This window comes from Sarcophilus harrisii, chromosome 6, assembly GCF_902635505.1.
Source record: "Sarcophilus harrisii chromosome 6, mSarHar1.11, whole genome shotgun sequence".
NCBI lineage: Eukaryota > Metazoa > Chordata > Mammalia > Dasyuromorphia > Dasyuridae > Sarcophilus > Sarcophilus harrisii.
Genome location: NC_045431.1, coordinates 76344826 through 76367461, shown reverse-complemented (window position 1 = coordinate 76367461; position 22636 = coordinate 76344826). Strand labels below are relative to the sequence as shown.

General features: G+C 37.2%; 1 protein-coding gene across 2 annotated transcripts in view; it reads right to left on the bottom strand.

The window, feature by feature from the left end:
- The window catches only part of FAM160A1 (family with sequence similarity 160 member A1), a 360515-nt gene that overhangs the window by 215551 nt on the left and 122328 nt on the right, over positions 1 to 22636 (bottom strand). The window contains exon 3 of one of the 2 annotated variants that reach the window (XM_023505946.2): positions 8095 to 8141. The exons of the other annotated variant lie outside the window; for it this stretch is intronic. The gene's annotated coding sequence lies outside the window, so the exon portion shown is untranslated. The remainder of the gene's footprint in view (positions 1 to 8094; positions 8142 to 22636) is intronic. 2 annotated transcript variants of the gene reach the window in all.

Below are 22636 nucleotides of genomic sequence, written 5' to 3'. Positions count from 1 at the left end.
ATACTCTTTCAATTATGAATGGAGGCAACAAAACATTATTCTGGAAAGTCCATCAGTTTCACCAGACTGCCGAAGGGGTGCATGACAGATGATTAAAAGCTCCTGCTCTACTAGGAAAATAGGAAAAATACATAATTAAATAAAATACAAAATAATATGTTTATGTTCAAAAGTGAATTACAGACAAAAGAATGTAAAAAGGCTGGGAAAAAGAAATGTATTCCAAAGCTCTGGCAAAGGCATGGGGGTAAGAAAGCACAAGTAGGTGCTGCAGTGTTTCAACTGCTAAGCTTGGAATCAAGAAGATTGAGTTTGTTCAGTCATTTTGCTCAAGGATCATTTCAAGAAAACAGCCAGTATGTCAAAAAAACAGAACTTGAACCCAGGACTTTTCAATTCCAAAGCTGTTTCTCTAGTCATTACACCAAGTTGTCGGTCGTAGTTATATTTAAAGGTTTTCAAGGCTTTGGTTTTTCCATCTGTAAAATGGAGACAATATCATTTGCCTGGACCTGTATTACAATGCTGTTTGTGAATAAAAAGCTCTGCATACTATAAAATGCTTTAGATAAAATATTGATTATTATCATTTTTATTTCTACCAAGAATCCCAAAGCCACTGGACAGAAACACCTAATAATTGCATCCATCCCCTTTAGTGTTTCAAAGATCTACAATTTGATCACTGGCATGATAAGCTCCTTCAAAATTAGCCAGGCTGGTTTTTTAAATAACAGATTTACTGTCCATCCTGGGGCCAGCCAATACTCTAAAGCTTTTCAGTGTGGTATAGAGGCTGCCAGCTCGTATACTCTGCCAGCATAGCCCTTGAGAAGCCAGGCCTGTTCCATGGCATCCATAACTATAATAAATAACAAAGATGTATTACTCCTTTGATAAATAATTCCCAAAGAAGTGAAACACCTAAATAAAATTTAGTCCTTGTCCTATCTGGATTGGACCTTCATCTATATTCTGCATTGAAGGGGGAGGGTGGGGAAAATAAGATGATGCAAGGTCTTTGAATTAAAAGAAAGCCAGTTTTGTGATGATTTCAAATGTTCAAGAACAGCTTCCATTAGGGAATGAAAAAAGTAAAGCAGATTATATGTATATAAATCCTATCAATCCTACCCCTTCTTTCTAAAAATACATAATTTAGACAATGACAGAAAAAATAACTAGCTGAATCAATCATTCATGAGCCTCTAAATGAATTCTTCCCTCAATATTTCTTTCTTTCTGGACCAGCACCCAAAACCAAACCAGCTTTCCTCAAGCACATCTGTGGTAATTTTTCCATCTATCATTTGTCTTATTACCTGACTTACAATACAATTTACTCTGCTTCATTTTGCTCTTTTAAATATGTGAATTATTCCTGGAAAGAGTTGAGAAAATGCACCTTCCTCATTCATCAGAGAGGCAGAGGATTGACTATAGAGATGGGATACTACAAATATTGCCAGCCATGGTTCAAGGATCAGTTAGTTCTGCTAAACTGCTACTCACCCTCATTCCCCTATCCCCAATCCCCCACCTCCGACTTCTTTGTAAATCTTTCTTAAAAGGGATAGTTCAGTTGGTAGGAGAGAAGGAGGTAACTATTCAGAAACAAATGAGATTTGTTAAAAATAAAAAGCATTACTAAAATGGGACAATTGTTCTTAAAAAGTAAATAGGCTGAGGTCTATTTTTAAGAATGATAGAATTCAATAGGATTGACCTTGACAAAGTCTACAATAACTACTTAGCTGCCTCCCTTCTTTTTTTGTTTTGTTTTCAAATTTTATGAATGTTTGCTCTTTATCCTGTAGCTATTTTGCCATATATTTATACCTCAATCGAAGTTTATTCACAGAGAAAAACCATTAATTGAGAGAAATCAACATCATGCCTATGTTGACCATCATATTCAGCATTCAGAACCTGTGGCACCCTGTATCTCTCACTCAGAGAAGCAATTTCATCTCCCCTCTGGAATCATTATTGGTTGTTGTTTTTACTCTAAATTCAGCCACCTTTAGAGTGTTTTCATTTACATTACTGAAACTACTGGATAATATTATTTTCCTATGGTTCTATCTATTTCAAGATTATTACATTATTACAACAGCTTACAGCAATTTTCCATTGGGAAGATTCCCCAAATCCTTTTCTAGCCATGCTGACATCCAGCCAATTCCCTATCCTGCACTGCTTCCAGTTTAGAGCATCATCAACACGTGTCTCTTTTGCAGCCCCTAAATCTTTTATCACCTTTTATCATATGCTGTCAATGAGGTGAAACTTCAGAGATGTTTTATTTTGCATTTCTCTTATTATTCATAGTTTAGAGCACTATGTTATGATTACTGAAGGTTTATAATTCTTCTGAAACCTGTTTAAACCATTTAACTACTAAATGACAGCTCTGTATCCTCAACATTTTTCACAAATTTCTTAACTCTCTTGACTACCATCAAACTTTTATCCAGGATATCTGAGACAAAGATTTTTCCAGTCTCCCAATCTGCCTTTCTCAAATCACCATGTAAGAAGGAAAATGTGTTTAGCTGTATGTTTTATAGGAGTCCAATGAAAAGTACTCCTGCATAAATCAAACCTGAGAAAAAGATGGTGGCAAAATCCAGCAGGCCAAATTATCATTTATCCATATTTACTTAGCTGTCAGGCTACAGCTATAATGTATCTGAATGCAGTCATCCTTCAATGTACTTCCAGCCAGTGACAAAATTGGCCCCTTGTGGTCATTCTCTACTGACAAGACAGTCTGTTCTCACAAAGACAGAGATGGAGAAAAAAGGCAATACACTCAAGGCTCTAGTCTGAGTCTCTTTAATATAAATCACAAAATCTAGACCTGGAAGAGGTCATCTAGTCTAACCCTCTCATTTTACAGACAAGAAAACTTCAGTCCTGAGAAGTAAAGCCAACTTATACGACACCATAGAGAAATGTCCAAGACCCAATCTCCAGTTCTCTAATTCCAATTCCAGAAGGAATATAAGCCTCTTAAGGGCAGGAAATGTTCTCTTTTTGTCTTTGTGTCCACAGGCCTTCACCCATAATAGGAACTTGATTAGTAATTTTATAAACTGAACTCATATTCATTTTTCTATCGCAAGCTTTATATCCTCAGTGCTTAACAGTGTCTGTCACACAGTAGGAGCTTAATAAATGCTTATTTCTTTGGCTGTTTCAGTACTATGTTTTCAATATGTTATGCTGCTTTCATAAAACCTCTATGTAAAAAAGGCCAATGGGATCTCTGACATTTTTTTTTGGGGGGGGGCAATATTCAGCATCCTTCTTTGAAATGGTATAACAGTTCAAGGTAGAAACCATGAATCATAATAAACTTCAACATAAATAAAGTTAAGACCTTCAAAGAAGGTAAAGCTGATTGTCTATGTGAACATAGCAAGATGATTCTTTTCTCTTCCTCTTGGGGAACAGATGAAAAGAATCCAAAGAACTGTGGCGGGGTAATAAACCATTGTTTAAAGTCTAAAAAATTCATATTCTAATTGTCAAAGATAGATAGAAGAATAGATGGAAGATTTAATTATCTTAAATAATTTTAAGATATTAAAAATTAACTTCACAAGGATTATGTCTTTTTAATTTTTTTTTCCTTCTCCACAGCCTATAGACAACACAGTTGAATCACCAAATGCATAGCTTTGGGGGAAAGCTAGACTTGTGTGGCTTTTGATCGCATAATTACAGAATCAATTTGCATAAAGTAAACATCTCTTTTATACCATGGATAAGATTAAAAGTTATACAACTAAAATGCCAAACAACTTCTGCCAAGGTGGGGGAGGGAGGCTTTAAAGTTTCAAACTTGGAAATATTCAAACTTGGAGGAAGAATCCAATGTTAGATACTTCTTTGGTAAACATAAAATATCTACCTTCTGCTTGATATAAAATCTATTATCTATAGTTATACAGATATCTATGTATAGGTATCAATATCTGCTTGATATAAAAGCCTTTAGGCTACTTAGACCAGGTAGGATATGGTCTTATCCTACATTTCCAGTGTTCCTATACCTTATTCCCCTTTCACAATCTCTAGATAGCCCAAACTGGCATTTTTATTATTCTTTAAACCAGGACTTCATTTCCCACCTCCATAACTTTGCACTGGCTACTTGTCCTACCTGGAATGCATTCCTTCCCTCCTTCTCCCTATAAGAATTTCGGATTTCCTTCATCTCCTTGAAGTCTTTTCCTAAGAAGCCAAGTACCAAGGTGGATAGGATGCCAGATTTGAAGTCAGTAAGATTGGAGTTCAAATCCCATACATTTATTAGATGTGTGATCCTGGGTAAGATGGGTCTCTCTCTCTGACTCTCAGTTTCTTCATTTCTAAAATGAGGGAGGTTGAACTCCATGACTTCTAAATCCTTCTAGCTGCAAATCTACAATCCTACAATTTTACCCTTCTCAGTCACTAATATTTTCCTCTAAAACTCATCTTGTATTTGTTTTATATATACATGTATGTGTATAAGATGTTTTAGCACAGCACTTGACCCATAGTAAGTGCTTGATAAATACTTTTCATCCATTCTTTATAGATTATAAGTTCCTTGGGGGCAAGAACTGTTTCATTTTGTATTTATATCTCCAAGAATATATTGCATTTGCATCAGATACCTACTAAACAATTTAAAATGCTCTGATTGAACAGCAAAATGTAAGCCTTTCTCAAACAAAATTTTTATTTTTTTAAGAAGGAGCAGATAAGGGATTTGATAATCTAATTGTTTATTCTGTCACATATTTATGATTCTATCTTCAATTCAATAAATATTTACTGTGTGCAACAGTGTACAAGGTACTATTCTAGCTACTAGGAATACAAATACAGGAAAAATAACCTAAGCCCTCCCCTTCAGGAATTTAGTCTACTTTGTTGTTTGTTCAGCCAAGGTGTTTTGTTTTGTTTTTTTCTTGCTGAGGCAATTGAAGTTAAGTGACTTGCCCAGGGTCACACAATTAGAACTGTTGAGTGTCTGAGGTCAAATTTGAACTCAAGTCCTCCCGACTTCAAGATGTTGGGTTTTTTGGTTTGGTTGGTTTTTTAGCCAATTCTTCGTGAGCCCATTTGTGGTTTTCTTGGCAGAGATTCTAGAATGATTTGCCATTTCCTTCTTCAGCTTATTTTACAGATGAAAAAACTGAGCCAAATAGGGTCCAGTGACTTACTCTGGATTACAAAGCTAAAGTCCCAAGCTAGAATTGAACCCAGGAAGATGACTGTTCCTGACTCCAGCCTGGCACTGTGCTACCTTGTTGCTTTTAGTCTTTGAAAGAAGATATGTTATTTGCAAAAGTATCTGCTCTACGTAATGAGAGCAAAAGAGAGTTCCAAACAAAGTGTTCTAGGGTATTCTGAGGAAGGAGAATATTTTCATCTGGAATATTAGGTGGGGAGGGGACAGAAGATAAATTAAGGAGATCTTTGTTGGGAAGATGGCATTTAATGAGCTTTAAAAGTAAAGAAAGCCTCTGACAAGTAAAGATTTGGAGGAAGTGTGTTCCAAGCATGAGGGGATGGCATGTGTAGAACATATGAAGGGGAACCTATTAAAAGCTTAGAAAGGTTCAATCTGCAATCAGGTTTTAGAGGTCCTTAAATGGTAGACTAAGCTTAATTTAAAACAATGGGAAACCACTACAGAATTCTGAGTGGGAATAACAGATTATTTTGGCAGCTCTATGAAGGAAGAATTGGTGAGGTGGGCAACCAGTTTGGAATCTACTAAAACAGGATAAGGGAAAGGTGATGAGGACCTTTACCAGAAGGGTTACAGTATGAGTGCAAAGACAGAAGCTGATGCATGAGATGTATAAGAGTACACAAGATCTGCAATGTTTGGGCTACAGGGAGGTGAGACAAAGGCAAGAGTGAAAGACCTTTCAAGAGTAAGATAGTCCTAAAGAAATATCTACAGCAAGTGAAGATGATGCTGTCTAGAAGCTTAGCAATGAAGGAAAAGAGAGGATCAAGGAATTTCCCTTCAAAGAAAATTATCAGTCATCAACAGATTAATAGCATTTATTAATCTTCAGACAGGCACCATGTTAGGCAATGGGAATACAATGGCAAAAATGAAATTTCCTTGCCCTCCAAGAGCTTGATATTTAAATTTCTTTTTAACTTAGAGACTTCCTGAAGGAAAGGGACCCAAATGGTGCAAAAATGTTTGTGGCAGCCCTTTGTGTAGTGGCAGGGAACTGGAAACTGAGTGGATGCCCATCATGGAAAATAGCTGAATAAGTTATGGTATATGAATGTTATAGAATATTATTGTTCTATAAGAAATGATCAGCGGGATGACTTTAGAGAGGCATGGAGAGACTTATATGAACTGATGCTAAGTGAAATGAGCAGAACCAGGAGATCATTGTACATGAAAACATCAATATTATACAATGATCAATTCTAATGAACGTAACTCTTTCCAAAAATGAGATGATTGATATCAGTTCCAATGATCCTGTGTCGAAGAGAGCCATCTACACCCAGAGAGAGGACTGTGGGAACTGAGTGTGGATCACAACATAACATTCTCATTCTTTTTGTTGTTGTTCCCTTGCATTTTGTTTTCTTATTCATTTACTTTCCTTTTTGATCTGATTTTTCTTGTGCAGCAAGAGAATTGTATAAATATGTTTATACATATTGGATTTAACATATATTTTAACATGTATAACATATATTACATTGCTTGCATCTATGGGAGGAGGTGGGGGGGAAAGAGGGGAAAATCTAAGACACAAGGCTATGCAAGGGTCAATGTTGAAAAATTATCCATACATATGTTTTGAAAATAAAAAAATTTTTAAAAAAGAAAAAGAAATGGAAAATCTAAAAACAACAACAAAAAACAACTTAGAGACTTCCTACCTTTCAGTTTTCTTTCACTTCAATCTCCTCCTAGAAATCTGTGATTTCGTCACACTGGTCCACTCACTAGCTCTCACCCACATGTCACTCTATCCCTTTGTGTTAGGGGTCCCGCCACACCCAGAACGCATTCCTTCCTCACCATTACTCAACATTCTTCATCATAAGGACCTCAAGACTTATCTCAACTGTCATCCCCTATGTCAAGTTCTTCCTGGTGTCCCATTCCCAACTCCAGGTACATTTCCTCCCAAGCTACCTTGTATTCATTTTGGATACATTCTGAAAATACATATGTATATGTGAAGCTATTGTCTCTCTCATTAGAATTTTAAGCTCTGTGACATCAAGGACCATGATTTAGTACTAATACCTAATACATGGTAACTACTTAGCAAAAGCTTGGTGATTAATTGATTGGATATCCTCATTACCTCCAATTTCTTTATTCTCCAATACCAGCTTGATCATATAATTCTTTCTCAAAAGGCTATTGAGAAATCTCTCCCTGCTTTTAGAGGAAAAAAATAAAGGACTATAGAACAAGATTTGATTGGTTTTGCCTACTTATCTTTGTTACAAGGGCATATTCAATTAGGATTGAATATCAGAAAATTCCTGTAATAGAAAAAACAGAAGATATGATGATTTTTAAAAAGAGGTCTAGATTCCAAAAGATTTGTGATGGAAAATGCCATCTATATTCAGAGAAAGAACTATGGAGTCTGAATGAAGATCAGAGCATACTATTTTTACTTTTTTGGTTGTTTTTGCTTTTTTGTGGTTTATCTCTTTTGTTCCATTTCTTCTTTCACAACATTTCTAATATGGAAATAGGTATAACATGATTGTACATGTATAACATGTACTGGATTGCTTGCTGTCTTGGGAAGAGAGGAGGGAGGGGAAAGACATAGAAAAATTTGGAACTCAAATCTTACAAAAGTAAATAAAACTTGAAACGAAAACAAAAATTGAAAACAATCATTACATGCAATTGGGGGAGGGGACTTAAAAAATAAAAAGAGGTCTAGGATGGTTTCCAAGTATTTACTCATTAAATAAAAACTACCAGAGTTCTGTTTCACTAGTCAGTTGTGCTATTTTAGCTCTTCTATATCAGTAGACCCGACTTTTATTTTATAATAGTTGAACTGAGTTGCTTACCTTCCTTTGTTCACATAACTCCTCCACTCCTGAAAATAACTCCACACCTGAAAATTAATAAATTCAAAATTGCTATCACATCATCTCTGCCAGATCGATGCACTGTTCTAAATGTAATCTCCTCTATAAAGTCTTTCTGCTATTACAATGAACCTTCAGTCACCATAATTGTTTCAGCATCATCCTTTGCACCCATGTTACAGCTAAGGAAAAGACTAAGGTTAAATGATTTTCCCATCAGCTACATCAGCCATACCCCCTATTATCATATGAGATATTTGGAAAGCCCTTAGCACTGCAACTGGCATACTGTGGGTGCCATATAAATGCTCATTCCCTTCTTTCCCTATTCATAGACTCATAAGATCCACAATTAAATTAGAACTGATTCTGGATTTAGCACACTAAACAAGCTTACCTCAAATTTCCCTTCAGGGCTCTAGTTTAGAAGAGGTTTTACTAATAGAACAAAACATACCTGTTTCTAGTGAACAGGCATTTATATTTTTATGGAGATGCACTTAGATGATCAGGGACTGAATAAGAATGTTCTTGGAAAGATTAAATTCCTCCCGAAGGCCAGACTCCAAGGAAGCATAACATTTAAAGCTAAAAGGGATGTCATGCAGTCCAATCTTCTCAATGAGTGACAAGTGACAAGTGACAAGACAATGACATTCCCAAAATCACACAGGCTGGAATAGAGCTAGATTCTAAATCAAATTTTCCAATCCCAAATCCAGAGGTTCTTTGCCAAAAAAAAAAAAAAATCCTTTGGAATATAAAAGTTTTTCTGGGACATTGATTCATTGTTGGTGGAGTTGTGAACGAATCCAACCATTTTGGAGAGTAGTTTGGATCTATGCTCAAAAAGTTATCAAACTGTGCATACCCTTTGATCCAGCAGTGTTACTACTGGGATTATATCCCAAAGAGATTATAAAGAAGGGAAAGGGACCTGTATGTGCACGAATGTTTGTGGCAGCCCTTTTTGTAGTGGCTAGAAACTGGAAACTGAATGGATGTCCATCAGTTGGAGAATGGCTGAATAAATTGTGGTATATGAAAATTATGGAATATTACTGTTCTGTAAGAAATGACCAACAGGATGATTTCAGAAAGGCCTGGAGAGACTTACACGAACTGATGCTGAGTGAAATGAGCAGGACCAGGAGATCAATATACTTCAAACAACAATACTAGATGATGACCAGTTCTGATGGATCAGGCCATCCTCAGCAACGAGATCAACCAAATCATTTTTAATGGAGCAGTAATTAACTGAACTAGCTATACCCAGAAAAAGAACTCTGGGAGATGACTAAAAACCATTACATTGAATTCCCAATCCCTAGAGTTATGCACACCTGCATTTTTGATTTCCTTCACAAGCTAATTGTACAATAATTCAGAGTCTGATTCTTTTTGTACAGCAAAATAATGTTTTGGTCATGTATACTTATTGTGTATCTAAGTTATATTTTAATATATTTTAACATCTACTGGTCATCCTGACATTTAGGGGAGGGGGTGGGGGGGTAAGAGGTGAAAAATTGGAACAAGAGGTTTGGCAATTGTTAATGCTGTAAAGTTACCTATGTATATATCCTGTAAATAAAAGGCTATTAAATAAAAAAAATTAAAAAAAAAAAAAGGAATATAAAAGTTTTTGCCTCCAAAAGTCACCTATTTCTAAGTAGATTTCCTTTCCACCTTGGATACTTCCCTGTTAGGATCCTACTTCAGAAAAGAAATTCTTAACTTTTTTGATTCATGGAATCATTTAACATTCTGGTGATGCTCACTGACCTCTTCTCAGAATGATGTTTTTAAATGTATAGATTAAAATATCAAATTGTAAAGGAAAATAATTATACTGAAAAACAATGATCAGAATAATGGAAGGGAAAAAAAAACAAGTTCATAGATTTAAGGTTAAGAATCCTTTCCTTAGAGAGATAGGAATTGGGGGTGAATCTGTAATTTCATTGCTATAGGGAGTTGCCAGGTGATGGTATTCTCTCTACCAGGTTAGCAATTTCTCTGTAATTTATAGTCTTAGTGTGACATGTCACTGAGCCAGAAGAAAATCTTGAATTCAGGTCTTCTTGGCTCCTATCAGCTCCTATCCTCTTCAGCTCTCTATCTAAGAAAAGCTCTCTATCTAAGCTCTCTACACACTGCCTCTAGATATTTAAAAAGGAATTTAACAAATAACTGGTTAAGCGTCTACTATGGACAAGGTACTTTAGTTTTAGAAGGTATCTTCAAGATTGTTTGGTCCAGAGAGAGAAATTGCTTTTTTCAAGGGTCACACATTAACAAGTGGCAAAGACAGGATTTGAACTCAAATTCTGACTCCAAATCTAGCAATCTTTCCACTGCTTCATGCTGCTCTCCTTCCAGCCGGGGCTAGACGCACATGTGGTCAAAATGACAAACAGCTGCCTTAATCAAGTAAGGGTGTTACCATGGCAACAAAGACACTCCACACAGGAGCAGCTATCTTACCCTCCATAGCTTGTTCAATTATTTAACTCGCCTAGACTTCAGTGACAAGCTATAAATGATCACATTCATTAGCAGCAAGAGTCAGCTCAGGAAAAAAAAACAAAAACAAAAACATAAACCCCAGACAGTTAAATTGATCCACAAAAACCAAACATACAGCCATGGAGTATAAACAGCAAGGAGAAAGAGAAGGAGACTGGAAGGAGAAGAGAGGACAGATGGGGAAAAAACAGTAAAGGATAAGATCTGGACACAGTGTCCCCATGTACACACATATGCACACACACACGTGTGTGTGTGTGTGTGTGGGCACATACACACACTATTACGATGCATTCAAAGTTTGTAAAAACAAGACTATTCATCTGCTTCTTACACATGCAATTTCTCATGATCAAAAGTTCCCTAAAATTAAAAGACAATATCAGAGATCTAGCATCTAAACTGATTTCCCTAAACTGAATGTTACAGGGAGGGGAGTAGACAAACATTTGCTTTAATTTGTTTCATCTGTATTGTTCTACTGCTTTGAAAAGCCAGCCTAATATAGTGGAAAGAGTCCAACCTGGGAAGAGAAAAGACCTATCTCTGACTCTTTCATCAAGTCAGTCTTTACTCTCTGAGACTCGGTACTCTCCTCTGGAAAAATAAGTATAAATAATTTTATACCACTTACTTCAAAGGACTATTGTGAGAAAAACTCCATAAACACTAAAACACATAAAAATAATGCATAATTATAAAAGGTGTCTTTATAATTTTATCAGCTTCTAATTAAGAGAAGGACAGGTTGTCAGGCAATGAAGAGAATGTAGGTGTTGCCCATTATTCTCTTTTACATTCACCAAGCTCCAGCTTGTTCCCTGTATGAGGCATTTCATCTACCATCTCCATGACTTTTCCTACGTTTCTTCTACTCACAATCCTCATCTCAGACTCAGAGAATCCCAGGATTCCTTTCAAATGCCAAGTTCAAGGGCCACCTCTTCCATGAGACCTTCCCTGACAGTTCCCAGTTGTGACTGACACTTCATCACCACCAAGTTATGTTGTATTTATTTGGTATTGGCTGACAGGCTGTATCCTCCCAATTAGTATAAAAGTTTCTTGAAAGTGGAGACATTTTCACTTTTTTTCTTTGTATCCTTAGTATCTAGCACATTGCCTATTACATCACAGATGCTTAATACACCTGTTGTTCTCAGGCCAAAAACCAATCACAATCAGAAATCCACTGTCTTAGCTCAGTCCTGTGGCATACTGTCTACAACCAACCTGAGTATGCTCACTCCAGAATGGCCTCAGAAAAGGCAAGAGATCAACAATCCAGAGGGCTGTAGTAAAGAACATAGAAGTTTAATTTTATAAGTGATAAAATGATTTTATAAAATGTAAATGATAAACTTATAAATGATATAAACATATAAATGATGCCAATGATAATAATATCTGCATTTTATAGAACTTTAAGATTTATAAAACATTTTACCCATTTTATCTCATTTGATCCTCCCACATTCTGGGTATTACTAATAATTATCTCAAAGAGCACCCAAATGACCATTATGTCAGGGCCAATGTACAGTGTGTCTGACCATGGCTGATCATTCCAATACAAGCTCAAAAGACTCTACCCACAGGTCAGACACAAATCATCCACATGAACATATGGAATCCAGTTGCTCAAAATCTGCTCATCTCATGTTCCTTTTGAGCTACCGCACTTCTGCTTTGCTCATAGAGAACAGCAGTTTTGTTGGTTTGGGCAAGTCATGCTAGGTGGTCCTGTCCCAGTGTCTCCCAGGTGTCATATTCAATACCAAAATTCTCAGAGAGATCTTGAGAGTGTCTGACCTCTGGGTGAGCACTTGCATTGTATAAGTTCTCCATAAAATAGTCTTTTAGGCAAACCTACATTTGGCATTTGAACACAATCAGCCCAAGGGAGTTGCGCTCTCTGGAGTAGTTCACCCTAAGAAGCCTAGTGTGGTGCATCATCCTGAAATGGTAAAGACTGGCTACCCAAGAGTCTTATCATCCCACTGTACTCTACCCTAGTCAGAACTCATTTGGAGGACTGTGATCAGTTCTAGGCAACATGCTTTAAGAAGGACATTGATAAACTGGAAAGTATCCAGAATGGTGAAAGTCCATGAATCAATGCCTTCCACAGACTGGCTGAAAGACCTAGGAAGAGTTATTCTGGAGAAGAGAAAACTCAGGGTCCGAATAGAGTATACTTAATAGCTATCTTGAAATTAAGAATTTTCATATGGATGAAGGATTAGACATGGGGGATTTTGACCCAAAAGGCAGAACCTGGGCAACCAGTGAACACGGCAAAGAAATAAAGTCAGAAAAACTTTCTTACAATTTGATCTGTCTCACAGTGGAGTGGGGTGCCTGGAGAAATGAGACTCACACCATACAGATATCTGCTTCAGGTATATCACAGCAGGATTCCTTCTATGTGTGGAGGAGCTGGTCTGGATGGCAGCCGAGACCCTTCCAACTTGTGTCTCTATCAATTGCCACCCAAGCACAGGGTAAGGCAGGTCTTACAAAGTAGGAAAGACATTAAAAGCATGTCCAGTGATAAATGTCTGTGCTTTTGCCAGACTAGCCTAGAAACCACAGATCACAGACTCATGGCCGATAGGGGTAAGGTTTTTTTTCCTTTTTGGGGAAGTTAGGAATAATATTAGCTAGTTAGAGAGCTTGACTTAGAGCCAGTAAGACCTGAATTCAGCCAACATCCTACATCCAAAAGGAAAGCCCATATTTTTGATATTCATAATTTTAAAAGAACAGAAAGCTCATTACTTTATATGATGTATTTTGAGTAATGATATGGTTTCAATTTAAATAATACATATATTTTCCCCACATGGGTCTCAGATGACACACAAATTCCTTTCAGATTCATTTATTAAGGCTTAGTTTTCTTCAATATCAATTTCCTTCAAAATGCCAATGCTTCTTGGAGAAGGTACAAGATGATCCAATTAGAAACTTAAGAGACTCAGAGGTCACCTAATCCAATCCCTTCCTTTCATGGATAAGGAAAATGAGATCCAGAGTAGTTCATAAGTTCACAGACATGATCATTGGTTCAGAGCTTTAGGGCTGAAAGAGAGATCAGAGGAATTCTAGTCTACAGGATCATCGATTTAAAACTAGAAGAGGCAACAAAGATTATTTCATTCAAGCCCTTCATTTCACAGATAACTAAAGTGAAACACAGAAAGAAAGTGATTTACCTGAGGTCATACAGCAAGGCAGACAGAAGTCATGGTTTGAACTCACTTCCTCTAACTCCAAAACAAGCATGCTTTTTGCTGCACTATAAATGAATTAATGAATTAGCAGTGTGGGCAAGACCTGCCCCCCCAAAAAATTCAACTTTTTTTTTACCATTGTTATATCCCTGAAGAAGGCTAAATATGTCTAGTGATGGGGGAAATCACTGAGGTTATGGGAAAGGATAATCTATTGGAAAAAAGGAAATGGGGTCGTATTCAAGGAACCAACCTAGTCCAAGCTGGAAGTCAAGATAGGCCAAAGAAGAAAACTAATGTTCTCTGTAGTACCAATATCCAAGCCTATCCCCTTCCCTAATTGTCCTAGTAAGGCCAGGTGCTCTCCTGAGAAACCTCACCACCCTACAAAGTCATGGCTTAGTTAGATGACATTGATGGAAACCTTTTCCAATAATGGGGTATCTACATTGTATGCTGGTTCTCCCAGGCCTCTATTCATGTCTGAACCCCTGACAGTCAACTACCTCACTGAATACTTGTGGCATCTGTCATTTTTGTGAGATGACACTCTCTTGAAGAATGTATATTACTAACCTCCTCATATAAAAATAAGGAAATTGTGTCCCAGAGATGATTCAAAGTCACACAGGTATGTATAGAAAAAATAGAAACAGGGCAATTAAGTATCCTCTGGATAGAATACCAGTCCTGGAGTCAGTTGAATTTAAGTTCATATCTAGCCTCAAATACTTATCAGCTATGGCAAGTCACTTAACCCTATTTGTCTCAAAAAAGGAAAGGAAGAATAAAAAAAGGAAAAAAAATCAGAACCAGGATTTGAATCTAAAACCTATTCTTTTTCTGTGACACTATAGTGTCACCAATCCCATAGCTCACTTGAGTTTATCTAATTCCTTTGGATTTCTTCTAGAACACAGAACAACATAGAAGCACTGGATACCTGGTAAGAAAAGGAACACTAAAAAAATAGTTCAAAAAGGGGGAGAGAGAAGTTGCACTGAGGGAAAAATTACTGCCCAGTTTTATCTACAATGAGCCCTGTTTTTCTAGATACTTTTTAGTTGAATGGAAAGATATGAGCCATATACCCTGACAGAAAAAGCTTTCTGTCCAAGAGAACGAAGGCAAATTGCAATCACCTTTTTTATTCAACTGAGCATTACAAATATGGCCAAGAGAGAGATTATTTTACAATAAAAAATAAATACTTCCTCAGATGTATTTGTACCAACATAAAAACTAAGGAAAGAAAATAATCTGAACTACATATCTTAAGAACAGTTCTGAAAGTTCATAAGTAAAATGGGAAGTAAGGGATTTGCAATTCTCCTCATCTAAAATCTGTCTGGCTGCTTACACTTCTGGTACAGATGTTGATTTACCTGTATGTTAAAAATTATGCTAGAGGTCAAGCTTGCATAAGAATAACCTCTTAAGTGGCACCTTTTTAATGACAGTGTACATTATGAGAGGGCACAGGTCATGTCTGTTCATTTAGCTGGCTGGCATGGTGCCCCAGAGAGCCAATCACCTAACAAAATGATGCTTTTCAAGAAAGAGTCAGTCCCCCTCCCCAGGAGTTTAATCTGTTTTCATCACATAATAATGATTACATGCTTCTTCATGAGTAGCACTAAGCTAAGAGCAAGTATAATTCTAAAAGAATATGCTTTCCTTGTCCAAAGGGAGGAATTTTACTGAAGCACCCTGGGGAGAGAAGGAATAAGCTTAAGAAGAATGAGCAAAGGAGGAAGGGAAGAAAAAAGGGAAGAGGGAGGAGGATAGAGGAAAACAATGTAGGAAAGAAGGAGGGAAAGAGAAAGAAAAGAGGAAAGGGAGAAAGGAGAAAGGAGAAAGAAGAAAGGAAAAGGAGAGGACATAAAGGAAAGAAAGAGAGAGAAAAGAAGGGAAGGACAGAGAGAAGGAAGAGAAAGGAAAGAAGAAGAGACAAAAAAGAAATTAAAAAGAGAAAGAAGAAAAAGGGGAAAGAGAAGGACGGAAAGAGGGAGAGAAGGAGAAAGAAGGAATGAAAGAGTGAAGAGAAGGAGAGGGAAAGAAGGAGGAGGAAGAAAGAAAGGAGAGGGAGAAAAGAAGAAAGAAGGAATGAAAGAGTGAAGGAAGGAGAGAAGAGAATGAGAAGAAAGTCTGAAGCTTTGCTGACAATTTGGGAGACAAGCTTTTCAGCAATTTTGTTTGCTATTTAATTTCATATAGTCTGAAATCTTGTGGATGAAAATCCAAGAAATATAGAAATAACAGAAGCAGGTTAGTCAAGGGCAGCAATAAAAGACAGAACTGATTAGGAACATAAGGAAGATGGGGCCACATTGGAGCTTACACAATGCCCACTTTCTAAATCTTTGCTGAACTGGCACCTTCACGTGATATATCTCTGTCTAGGGGCTTGACCTCAACCAACAACCAAGAGAAAACCAGCCCTTCGAGATTTGAGAGTTCAGTCAGTGTCCCTCAGTGTCCCTCCAAGTCTCCTGGTCAGAAACATAAGGTTAGAAGCCTGAAAAAGCTTCCTGCGTCAGCAAAACACAAATTCCTCTTTGCTCGGAAGTGCCAGGGAAGGGACACAGGTGGATTATTGAAAGCCCTCCATCTTTGGATCTTTTATCTCCTTTTCTCCCACTGCCTGATTCTGGGCTATACCATAGACCCCCCGAGCAACGGGAAGAGGGAAGCAGAACTGCTTACTACACTAACCAGGCGAGGTCCCCCCACTTCCAGGCAAATTCTATGTCTCACTGGAAGTTGAAAAGATTAATAGAGACACAGTCAGTCTCATTGATGTGAGGAACTTCTTTTACCAATATAAACCTAGCTTTCCAAAACTAACTCTATGCCCCACTATGTTAAGCAGCTTCTAGTGAAGATTAATACAATATGTTCTGTTCTTAGAGCTACAAAGAAAACAAAGTGAAAGAATCTTATTACACAATATCCCTAATTCAAGTTAGAAATGTAGTGTGTTTAGAGGGTCATGTTTGGAATCAGGAAGGTCTAGGTTCCAGTGTTAGCTTTCTTACACGGCAATGATGGAACCACAACTTTGTCACTTTAAACATTTAAGCCTCAAGCAGTTCTCTAAGCAATAGCAGGAGAACCTCTGAACTCACATGTGCTAAGTAAGAATGTAAGTACAGAGAGGTTTGCAATTTGTACCAGAGAAGGGAGTTTCCACATTTGGAGTATCACATACTGTGATGAAATCACAAGTCCAGCCCCTTACTCCAAAAATAATCCTACTCAACCTTCTCATCTCTATCCCAATTCCTAAAGTGATTTGCTTTTGCCTACTCCCACCTCTTCCAGCTCTTTTCAAGGGTTTGAAACAGCCTGCTGGCCAGTCTCCCAATTGGGAATGCTTCTACTGCTATCCAGGCAGCTAGGAAGCATGATAAATAGAGTATTGGGCTCATATTTCCAAGTTCAAATCCAGCCTCAGACACTTACTGTTTGATCCTTAACTCTGTCTGCCTCAGTTTCCTCACTGGAGAAGGAAAGGGCGAACCTCTCCAATATCTCTAGCAAGAAACCCCTAATGGGTTCACAGAGAGCCAGACGTGACTGCAAAGTGACTGAACTACACCTAGAAAAGGGCTCTCTAGGTTCTCACTCATCTTATATTCTCTGTCTTCTAGAACAAGGGAAAATGCCTCAAGATAAAGTCTTTGTGCTAGGAATAACCTTTCCTCTGGCACGGAGCAAGTTACCTGTTCACCTTAAATAATATATAACATGATTCTTAATAGTATGGAAAAAAAACAGCTACTACTCCTCTTCTTGAGACTTGAGCTACCTACCCATTCCTCTAATTGTTTCTTTTTCCTGGAGTTTGAAAAACTCTGGTATTCAAAAATGTCAAGAAAGAAACTTTAAAGTCTTCCCTGGGGTGAAGGAGAGAGTTTCTGTGAAAGGTTTTCATAGCTTTATGAAAAGAAAGGGACTAAGGTTTCCTGCTCAACCTCTTGTCAACTACACTTTTTTTTTATTATAGCTTTTTATTTACAAAACATATGCATGGGTAATTTTTCAACACTGATCCTTGCAAAACCTTCTGTTCCAAATTTTCCCCTCCTTTCCCCACCCCTTCCCCTAATAGCAAGTAGTCCAATACATGTTAAAATATATGTTAAATCCAATATATGTATACATAGCCATACAGTATCTTGCTGCACAAGAAAAATCGGATCTAGAAAGGAGGAAAAAACCTGAGAAGGAAAACAAAAATGCAAGCAAATGACAAACAGAAAGGTCAAGTACATTCTTGATGCTATTTTTCTAGAGAAATATGTAGCAGTCATAGGTCTGCTTGATTAAATAGGCAGTCATAGAAAAATATAGCTAAGCCAATAGGTCTTTATCTCTGCTTGGAAATAAAGCAGTACTTACAGATGAGATACCAAACAACTAAATGGAAGGAGACTTACAAAGCCATTTAATTGTACCTGAGTTGCAATATGTAGTTATATATAAAACATATTTTGAACTTCACTAGGCTCCCCTCCACAGCCTTTCTCTCTTTCTTCCCATCAAACACCCCCCACCCCAATAAAAAAAGATAACAATAAGGTAATGGTGGATCAAGACATGCATTTCTGGAGGTGCTATCCCAGCTAGTCATGGTTAAATCAAGCATTTCCTTTCAAGTGATCAGATAAGTTTCATGCTGACTCAAACCTAATGTAATATCTGACTAGATTTCTATTTTGTAGGGAGAGGATTGTTTGTCATCTTTCTAGCAGGCATGAAAATCCACCCCTGTTTGAATAAATCTGAAAAATAATTACAACCTTTTACCTCTGCTACCATGAAAAATGTAATAACGTTTTTTTAAACTGCTATTGTGCTTTTTTGAGCTGCCTAGCACATATGGTAGAGGTCAGAAGAAAAAGGATGGTCTTAGAGATTTACAGCCAAAGTGAAAATGTAGCTGTCACTATCGTCACCCCTCCTTCCCCCAAAACTCACATAACTCAGTACACACCAGCTGATTAAATTTTTTCCCCAACCCATCCAACCCTTCCCCATTCCTCCTACTTCTACAGATAGATACCATTTGCCTTAGTGCAAAAAATACATTAATGGAAAAATATATAAATTAATGGATGAGTGTGATGGAATTCAAAATCTAGTTTCAAGTCTCATAAGAAAATCATAATATAAATTTTAAGACAAACCTTCCAATAACAGACACTGACCAAAACCTGCCAGGTGTTCAATTCCCCACGTAGGGCATCATCTGCCCTACTTTATCAGGAAAGCCTTTTCAAGACTGACTGCAAACACTTTCAGTTTCCAATCCTAGACAAATTACACTGGCTTGACCAAATGCTCACGTGTTCTGAAAATTTTCACATCCTCAGATACCACATTTTTTTTCTGTATTCTAATATGAAAAAAAACAAGTTCTTCTTCCTGATCACCCCATCTCAAACAACAAATGATTCTGACATCATTCTACAGAGACTATATCAAGACAACTGAGGGTAGGACTTTCTTTAGAGTACACCAAGGCTGATTGAAATTACTCCATTTTCTGCTCTCAGTGCAACAAGAGTGTAGATTCATTCTTCCTTCCATTAGAGCTACAGAATTTCTGTACCTGGTTACTAAACTTCCTAAATGATGTCTCATGGGATTCATGATCTCACCAATGTGGATATTCCCTCCAAAAGTGAAGATTAAAACTTATCCACAACTGGTGTTTCTGTTTTTCTCTGTCTCTCTCTCCTCCTCCCTCTTTCTCCCCTCTCTCTCTCCCTCTCCTCCCATCTCTCTCATTCCCATCTTTCTCTCTGCCATCTCTCCCTTCCTCCTTCTCTCCCTCTCCCCCTCTTCTCCACACCCCATTTTTCTGTCATCTCTCCCTCCCTCCCTCCTCTCCCTTCCTCCTTCTTCCCCTTCCCCTCCCACTTCTCTCATCCATAAACTCCTATTAGGAACCAAGTGACCAGCCCAATTATCTCTTCTTTCTCCTTCCATTATTAGGCTCACTGATTCCTAACTACAAGGGCCACGAATCCCCTGAATTTACAGCTACAGAGAGATGTGCCTTATATAAGAGAACAAACACAGAAACAGAACCAGGATTCCAATTAAGGACATTAACATCAAATCCAATTCTTTCCACTATAGCAGTCTTCCTCAATTCATTAATTCAAATAGGACTGAAACTCATAACTTTTACATTCTTCTTTTCTTTCTTTTTCTTTCTTTCTTTCTTTTTTTTTCCCTGAGGCAATTGGGGTTAAGTGACTTGCCCAGGGTCACACAACTAGGGAATATTAGGTGTCCGAGATCAAATTTGAACTCAGAATCTCCTGACTTCAGGGCTGGTGCTCTATTCACTGCATCACCTAGCAGCCCCCAACCTTTACATTCTTTAAGATGAGTACTAGTCCATTTCTCTGCCTATACTCAACATGATAATACCAAAACATATTGATTTTCATCATTGGATCTGGGGATCCCTTCCATTCCTTGGACACTAATGTAGGAAATGAATACCTCCTTTCATTGGAAGATTGCTATTCTGGTAGATATTGTAAATTCACTCCTTAAGTTGTAGAAATGAGAACTGGCCATTTGTGAGGCATATTAGATGGCCCCTTAGATCCCCTTTGTCTCTGAGATTCTGTGATTTGGTACGCCCCAGGGAATATAAAGGGCCAGAACATAATCCTTTGGAAAATCCTGACAGTTTCTCCAGCCTGAGTATGAAGCTCATGTCATTATGGATACCATTCTGGATCCCTAAGACAGGTGCCATAGTGTGACCAACAACTGCAGCACCTAATCCCAAACAACCATTCTGCACATATAAGAATGCTATCGGGAATCAGCAGCATCCAGCAAGAGAGATGTACATCGGCTTAGCACAAATTCCTAGAAAAACTCTTAAAAGGTACATATTCTAAGATACTGGATCTACATCAGTGTCATCTTCCTACACAAAGCATGTTGTTCTTCCAGTAAAGACCCCATCATTAACAGCATTCCCATTCCACATGTTTGTAAACAGCCGAATATTCTTGTAGCCTCTTTCATCCATATCTATTTAAACCAGCCACTAATTTATTTAAAAGAAAGAAAGAAAAAAAAACAGACAAACATACAGAATTCATTACCCAGGGGAGGCATTGTAACTTAATGGTAATTAATCAAACTTTTTTCCCATCCTGTAGAAAACCAGCCACATAAATAACCATATCAAGAAGATCAATGGAGCATCTGTTTTATCTTTTAAAAAAAAAATGAAATAAAACACAACAAAACTCATCTGGTAAGGCAGCTCTCACATGTTTCTGGCACACCTGAAACTAAAGCCATTTTCAGAAAAAAAGCTACAGCTTTCTATTAACAAACAGAATGAAGCCATAATCTCTTCCCTCGATTGGTTCTCTACAGTAATTATATAATTTTATATATACATGAACACATACTGACACAGGTGCACAAGAGTATAAACACACACATAAAAAACACATAACAATATCATAAAAATTCAAGCTAGTAAAACTAAAGCTCTTGAGAGTTCATTTAATTTTTAAGAAAGGCAAATGTTCGTTATTCAGAAAATGTGCTTATATTTTTTTAATAATTCTATACACAGCAAACAAGGAACATTTCCTAAAAAAATTATCTACATCCACAACAAACAATATGGTTTCTTTCCTAAAGGAGGTGCTTAGTCAATATTTTATAAGCCCTAGAGCTGAAAGAGATTGGAAATCACCTTGTCCAGCTCACTCTTTCAAAACTAGTGAAGTGAGGCCCAGAAAGTAAAAGTGGCTCAGCATCCAAGTCCCCAAAACAATTTAAAAAAAAAAAGGTGAGCTAGGATCCGAACACAGTTCCAAATGCCAAATGTCATCTATTTCTACTATTCCATTTGGCAAGCAAATGAGTGAATTTAACAATGCACACATGGAATTCCTAATGAGCACAAATGAATAAAAATTGCTGCGCCAAACGCCCAATTTTTGCTTTCCAAAGAAAACAGCCTGAGTTCAGGTTTTTTATTTCTTTCACAACAGCACTTAGGAACAACTAATGTATGACCATACTATGGGGAGCTATGGTCCTTGTGGTCCTTAGCAAATCAATCTTTGCACAGAAAAAAATTCCATTTTTAACAAGCTATTGATTTAATAGTTGTGTCAAACATGAGGCAGCAGCAGGGATGCCATCACCCTTTGCCAATTATATACATCTTCTTGAACTGGCTGTAAATTCGGTGATTTTTTTAGTTCAATCATCTCACCAATTTAACGTTAGCTTTCTGGTTTTCTTATAATGACATGAATGGCAGAAGAAATCTATTCAAGATTTTCTTTTCTTACTAGACATCCCAGTGATAACTTTGAAGTTTTTTTTTGTTTGTTTTGTTTTGTTTTTGCCATATGCCAGACACTATGCTAGGTAACTGGGATACAAATACCAAAAAAAAGTAGCCCCCATTCTCAAAGAACTAATGTTCTACTACATGAATACAATACACACACAGGTAGACCAAATATACACAAAATAAACATTAAAGTAATTGGCCAGAGAAGAATATGAAGAAGTCTTCTTGAAAGAAGTAGCCCTTGAGCTAAATTTTAAAGAGAAGGAAGAGTCCCAAAAGATAAAGGTAAAGAAGGAGAACCCAAATAGCTCTCAATTTATGATCCCATACTCCTAAAGAATTCCAGGTATGGATATCACCTTTCATATAGGGAAAGGGGAAGAAAATAAAC